This window comes from Podarcis cretensis, assembly GCF_951804945.1.
Source record: "Podarcis cretensis genome assembly, chromosome: 3".
NCBI lineage: Eukaryota > Metazoa > Chordata > Lepidosauria > Squamata > Lacertidae > Podarcis > Podarcis cretensis.
The window spans coordinates 102,077,853-102,085,044 of NC_137172.1; positions in this window are offsets into that span (position 1 = coordinate 102,077,853).

The window sequence follows — 7,192 nt, forward strand, 5'->3', positions numbered from 1 at the left end:
GTTGTAAACTACAGTGCTCATAATTCCTTGAGGGCAAAAATGTGCTTCCCGTGTGTATAGGGTGCGCTCACATTACCAACTTAAGAATGCAATGAAGTTCTTTTTTTCCGTTGCATTTCACAGCTCTCCCCCCCCCCGCCTCTGTTCATGCAAGCACTGCTTCAATATTTCCCCTCTTTGTGTACACATCAGAGGGCACTGACAGAGCAAGGGTGTCTTTTCTCTACAAAAAGATGTTCACATCTTGGCTAGAGGTGCATTATGAATGGGTTAAGGGCTCCAGTCGATGGGGAGCTGGTTTAAGAAGCAACACATAAAACAGTAGTATCTAGTAACAAAGTACAGGGTGCATATTCATTTTGGATAACGGTGTGCTTAAAAAACCAGCACTGGAAATGCAACAAGGGTGAACATAGCCATAGTGCATGTTCCACAAAGCTGGCCAACTAACCTATATATCCAGAACAAAAAAAAAAAAAAATTCCTTCCAGTAGCACCTTAAAGACCAACTAAGTTAGTTCTTGGTATGAGCTTTCGTGTGCATGCACACTTCTTCAGATACCTGAAGAAGTGTGCATGCACACGAAAGCTCATACCAAGAACTAACTTAGTTGGTCTTTAAGGTGCTACTGGAAGGAATTTTTTTTTTTTTGTTTTGACTATGGCAGACCAACACGGCTACCTATCTATATATCCAGATTATTTATGATTCATTGCCTCCCTCCCTCTCTCCCCCAATGCATCACATAGCCCCCTATTTCTGCACCCCAACTAATCTCTTTGCACTACCCTTTTCAGATTCCCAATGCATTATTTCAGTCATTTTGTCCACTTCCTTTTTAGTCACTCCTCCCCACATTCCTGGGTGCATCTAGCTGCCTGCCGTTGAGAAGTGGTTGTTTGGTCTCAATCAGTCTCCCCAACAGGCGCTCTTTAGATGTTTTCAACTCTCATCTACTCCAGACAGCATGGGCAATGGTTAGAGTTGCAGTCTGAGAAAACTGGAGCAAACTAGCTTGGAGAAGGTTGGCCTAGAATTTAGACCTCTGATTTTACCTAGCAGAACTCTTTATGTTCTTACTCTTTCCACAGTTGCATAAACAGCTACTGCTAATCCCATAGGAATCTTAGGAGACAGGCTAGGGAAGGATCAAAGATGGAGCTAACCAAGAGGAACTTATTGCATCTGATTACCTGCCCAGCTGTCACCTTGAAGTGTCATCCACAGCAGCCAGGTTTTCTTCTGAAGGCATTACGGCTCTGAGATCTAGTAATTGGAGGATCTAGTTTTTAAAATGAATTATAGTATACCTAGGATACTTAAAACAAAATGCTTATTTAAAAATACTCTTGGTTGACATAATATACGGACATTTTAAGTTTTACAAGCTACTAAGCAAGGGATGTGGGTGGCGCTGTGGGTAAAACCTCAGCGCCTAGGACTTGCCAATTGCATGGTCGGCGGTTCGAATCCCCGCGGTGGGGTGCGCTCCCGTCGTTCGGTCCCAGCGCCTGCCAACCTAGCAGTTCAAAAGCACCCCCGGGTGCAAGTAGATAAATAGGGACCGCTTACCAGCGGGAAGGTAAACGGCGTTCCGTGTGCTGCGCTGGCTCGCCAGGTGCAGCTTGTCACGCTGGCCACATGATCCGGAAGTGTCTGTGGACAGCGCTGGCTCCCGGCCTAGAGTGAGATGAGCGCACAACCCTAGAGTCTGGCAAGACTGGCCCGTACGGGCAGGGGTACCTTTACCTTTACCTAAGCAAGTCATGTAGGGAGAAACCACACAATGAACACACAATGAACATTTACAGTCTGTTTGAAATTGGAGTTCCTGGTAAGATTAATCTTCCTTGTCGTCGTCGTCTTCTTCTTCTTCTTCTTCTTCTTCTTCTTCTTCTTCTTCTTCTTCCTCTTCCTCTTCCTCTTCCTCTTCTACCTCCTCTAAACAGTTATTCAATTTTAATAATACAACAGCTTAACAATAAATAAACAATATTTATATACTCTCAGTCTGGAAAATACAAATACAAAAAACAAATAAGAAACATTGCGGCCCCAGGTGCAGAACGTGCACAGCAAAATGTGGGGGCCAGCCAAGGGCAGAAATAAGGCACATGACATCAGTATTCGGTTGAAATGAGTACATTTGTCAGCTTTATTTTAGCAGCAGTTGTCTACTAAAACAACAACAACAACCTAGAGATTCAAGTGAGCCCAGAACAGGGATGATTATTAATTGTTTCATTTATTAGGTAATGCAGAGCAGGGTGTTTTTGTGTGAATGGGAAGGGGAAAGAGGAGGAAATGGAAACCCATTTTTTTTCCTATTGTAGGATAGAGCTATATGCTGTTGGGGATGGGGTTGGTTATTACCTGGAAGGTTTGTATACGTTATAAAATAAAGCCAGACCATTGTGAAACTATCCTTTTGTTTCTGTTCCCTAAACAATCATAATTTATTAGTTAGGTTTTTCCCAGTAGGGCAATGTCCCATACACTTTTGTACCAATTGCCTAAGTTCACTCCAAGAGATCACTCCAATGTCTAGCTATAATATTCCTAGCTGCTGATAACAGATGACTAATAAGTTCTTTATCATGCAGTTTTGTGTTATTACCTCAAAATATATTTAATAAAGCTATTTCTGGTGTCACTTCTATTTGCTGCCTTGTAATTTTACTAATCTCACGTAAAACTGACAGCCAGAACAGCTGAATTTGGGCACATTCCCACAACATATGGGAATATCTGTAAATATATGTACCTAAAGATAAACAGCCTCACCTACATATCGGTGAAGCTCCTTGGTATATCAGCGCTAGTTTTCTTACCACTAAATACAATCTATAGATGGGTTTTAGTGTGAGCCCCCTTTTGCTGGCAGAAATCAAATTAAACAGTGATTTAGACCACATTTTGGACCACTGGGCTGAAGCTATTTCTTGACCTAAATCTAGTTCCCCCATTGTTGTTTAATTGTGCTGGGGGATCCTACAGTGTACTGGAGTAATATTTTATAGATTGCAGACACCTATTCTCTACTTCTACCTATTCTCCTGTGGCTGGGAGAAGTTTCTCAAAAGGCACTAGTTGTTGTGTGGCTGTTGTTTTTACCATTGGCTTGGATAGAAAAGCTTGCAATTGGTAGCAGAGTAGCCCCAGCATTTGAACGTCTTCCATTTTAGTTTGCATTCTTGTCCCATTAGTGGGGTATTGCCCTCTTAAAAGTCCATTAAGCAGCTTAGACCCCTGGCTTTCCATCTTGTCACAGAAAAATTGCCGTGGAGAGCTTTCTCCTTCCATGCGTTAAACATAGTTTGCATGAATCTAATGGTGCTTTGGCAGCACATATACTAAAGTTGGAATGATACAGCGAAGATTAGTATGGTTTTCCCATTCTAAACTATTTTATTTGCAGTAGCCAGAATACCTTTCTCCCTCATGGTTAATTTCTCTGCTTCCTACTTTGGACTGCTTTAATTTTTGGGGGTAGGTGGGGTTTGGACATCACCCGTCACAGAATACCTGAGAGGTGCATTTGTGAGCCACATGTGAAATATACTCGGAGTCCTGCAGTGATTTCATGCTCTTTATTGCAGCTTGTAAAACAGTGACTAAATTTCCCTCCAAACCTCAGGCTTTTATATACATTATTTACACACTGAGTCCCATCCGATTGGCTGATTCTGCTTCCCTCCTGGAGCCTGATTGGTCTTCTCCTGCAGGAGAAGATTGGTCTTCTCCTGCAGGAGAAGATTGGTCTTCTCCTGCAGGAGAAGATTGGTCTTCTCCTGCAGTTGTTGCATTCTAGGATCCTACCTGCCTATTGTTCTAGGATCCAAGCTTAGTAGATAATATTTTGTTATGGAATAAGCAGATGCAAAAATGCTTACTTGTTTCACAAAGTGTGCAATGCTATTATCCTGATGGAGGTGGGGGTGGTTCTACTGATAGAGAAGAAGGTTGTCCAAATAAATGAAAAAGAAGATTCTTAATGTTATTCAGTAAAGGACACTGGATACAATTCAATAGAAAGATACAATTCAGCTTTTACAATCCTGTTCATTCAAGTAGGAGAGCTTTAAGCATGTGCTTCAGTCTCTCGATTGAAAGAAAGTGTGGCTCATTGAAATCTGCCTTACTTTGCATGGACCATGGCCACAATCTGATGGGGTCGCTCAGTCAGTAGAGCATGAGACTCAGAGTGATGAGTTTGAGCCTCACATTGGGCAAAAGATTCTTGCATCGCAGTGGGTTGGACTAGATGATCCTTGTGGCCCCTTCCAACTCTCCCATCCTATGTTTCTATGAACAATTTGGAAAGATCTGACTTTAGTTAGACCCCAAATCCAAACCTTTGGTCCTTCCCTTTACTTTAATTAGGAAGCCATTAAAAACATAACACAGTCATACCTCATGTTGTGTCTGCTTCAGGTTACGTGTTTTTGTGTTGCGTCCTGCGGCAACCCAGAAGTACCAGAACAGGTTACTTCCGAGTTTCAGCGCATGCGCAGAAGTGCTAAATCACACCTTGCGCAAGCGCAGGTGCGGCACTTCGGCTTGTGTCAGTTCTGTGCTACGGACGGACTTCCAGAATGGATTCCATCCATAACACGAGGTTCCACTGAACTTTAGTTTTTCACATAGGTGCCTGAATTTTGGCGACATGGTAGCCTCTCAAGAGGCAATTAACCGTGGAAATTGTCAGCAGGTAGATCAAAAGGGTTTTTTGATCTTAAAAATCCCCCAAATAAAACAAATTCAAAGGTAAAAAGGACATCACTTTCGTGTTTTTAATGTAAGTGTATACAACTTGGAGGCATGGTAGCTCCTCGAGAGGGGATTAAATAGATGGCATCTTGAGTTTTTGTGACATTTTAGCTATCGTTCTGAGGGCCAAATCAATTTGGGTCATTCCAGTTCAGTACCAGCTGCCTCAATCTGATTCAGAATCAGTCCAATTTGGAATTCAGCCAAATCGGCTGTTCAACTATACTGTAAAAAATAATGTATATCCACATTCTAAACAGATCATGTAGGTGCTATGGAATGATAACAGATGCTATGGCAATCTGTCAACTTCGGGTTTTTTATGCAGGATTTTTTTTGCTCTTATTTGATTAGACCAAGCCTACCTTATGTCCAGCGTACTTTCTGCTGGGGGGAATTTGTGGCTGAATGTGCAAACACTTGCACAAGGTACACACAGGAGAAAACCAAAGAGCTAAGCATTCAATTGAGTCAGGATATCTATCAACACGACACAAGTTCTCAGTGGGATGTGCATTTCTTAGAGCTAAAGGAGCCATTTTCCCATCCTCTTCAGGGGCAGAGAAGCAGGATGTCAGTTTTGTTATTTTTCAGACGGGGAACTATCTTGAGCTCTTCTGTGTTTTCCTTTTCAGTTTTAAAAAGTGCACTGTCTCGATATTTGGGGTGGGGGTGAAGAGGTGGAGAGAGAGCCATCCTCAGGCCAACTGGCTGTTAGCTGCCATCATCCCAATGCCTTATGAGAGGATAACAATGGTGTCCTCTTATTTTAAAGAGCTGCTTTCTCTCTCACTGAATGATAAGTGTGCTTTTAAATCTGTAAAACAGAAAAACAGTAAAAGGTAAGAGATGAGCATTCCACATCATTTGAGGTCAGTTGACACCTCTACCCCTAGAAGATCCCTCCTATTTTATCTTGACTGGGTAAGCTACCCCAAAAATGCAAAAATTCAGGTCCATTCATTTCAAGCCAATCCTGTTTATCCTTTCATTAATGATGATGTGCATCACTTTGCACAAGTAGTCCAGTTTGTCACTTGGAGAACACAAGAGTGCCTTTGTTACATGGTGCCTAATTGAAATGTTTGGGGCCTAAAAAGTTATATGGATGTGTGCTTATATGCTTTCTTTCCTTGGGCTCCTGGAGTTGAATTGGGTGACATCTTGGCAAATCCTAACATGCAACCTAAACAAGCAAAGCAGCCTGTTGCTGGCATTTTTTTAGGGAAGTCTATGCATGAGAGCTTGTACATCCAGGTGTATTTCTTCTCCCTTTCACAAATTGTGGGTGTGCTTAAGGCAAGGGCAACAAAAAGGAATGGAAACTGGGACACCATCTGAGGTTGCTTCGAGGTGACCAGTTTATTGAGCATTTGTTCTCATTTATTTGTGGGGAGGTTATATGATGCTTTGCCAAGCGATTATTACTCTCTCACACTTTCTAGTGTATTAATTTTCCCATCACCTTCTTTTACCACAAAAAGTCCATTAGGTATGAGCGGCTTGTTGTGCAAGACTGCAAATTCCATTTTAATTGTGCAGCCTTAATTTGTCAGAATGTGTTTGAGTTCCACTCACAAAATAGTGGCAGTCTGGAAGTGTCCAGAAACATGGGAAAACCTCTAAATAATTCACAATGCACATGACTTTTCCAAGAAGTGCAGGAATTGTAAATAAGAGAAGTAAGGATAGTGAAAATATTCCACAGATTTTGTGCCCAAAGATAACACTTTTGGCAAATAACACTTCATAGAAATAGACGTATTTCTTCAGACATATAAAGGCACATCACTTTGAGTAGGAAACTCTGATGTCAGTATGGCCCTACATTTACACAAGTACCTCCTTTTAAACTTGGTTAGTAGAAATTATTCAATTTCAAGTGAATAAGACTATAAGAACAGTACAGTGCTACACAGTAATCTGGAAATCTAAAATTAAATATTTAATTAGAACTTTGAATTTGCTTTCAAGATAGGTGGCATTGCACAGGCTATATTACAGTCTTTTATACTTCTTTTGCCAAAAAAATTACTGTATATTTTAAACAGGCCACTTTAATATTAATACAAGTGTAATAGGTTCAGAACTGAAAATTAAGCTAAAGATGGTGCATTTTACAGTATTGGGAAAAAATTACAGGATTTTTTTCTTCTCCTTTTGTATTGTAAAAACATTTTTTTAACAATTTACCTACATTAATCAAAAAGTACAGCATATTTAATAATTTTACAAATTTTTCATAAAAAATATATCTCTGTACAAAAAAGTTCTTTTGCACCTACTTCATGTCACAGCAGCATGTCGTGAAATGGCAAAATGGAGTACTGGGAATGAAAATTAGATTGATTTGATCGTAATGCCAGCTTTCCCCCCTCCCCCCTTCTTTAATAACAGCTTTTTTTGTTTTGTTTACAAAAT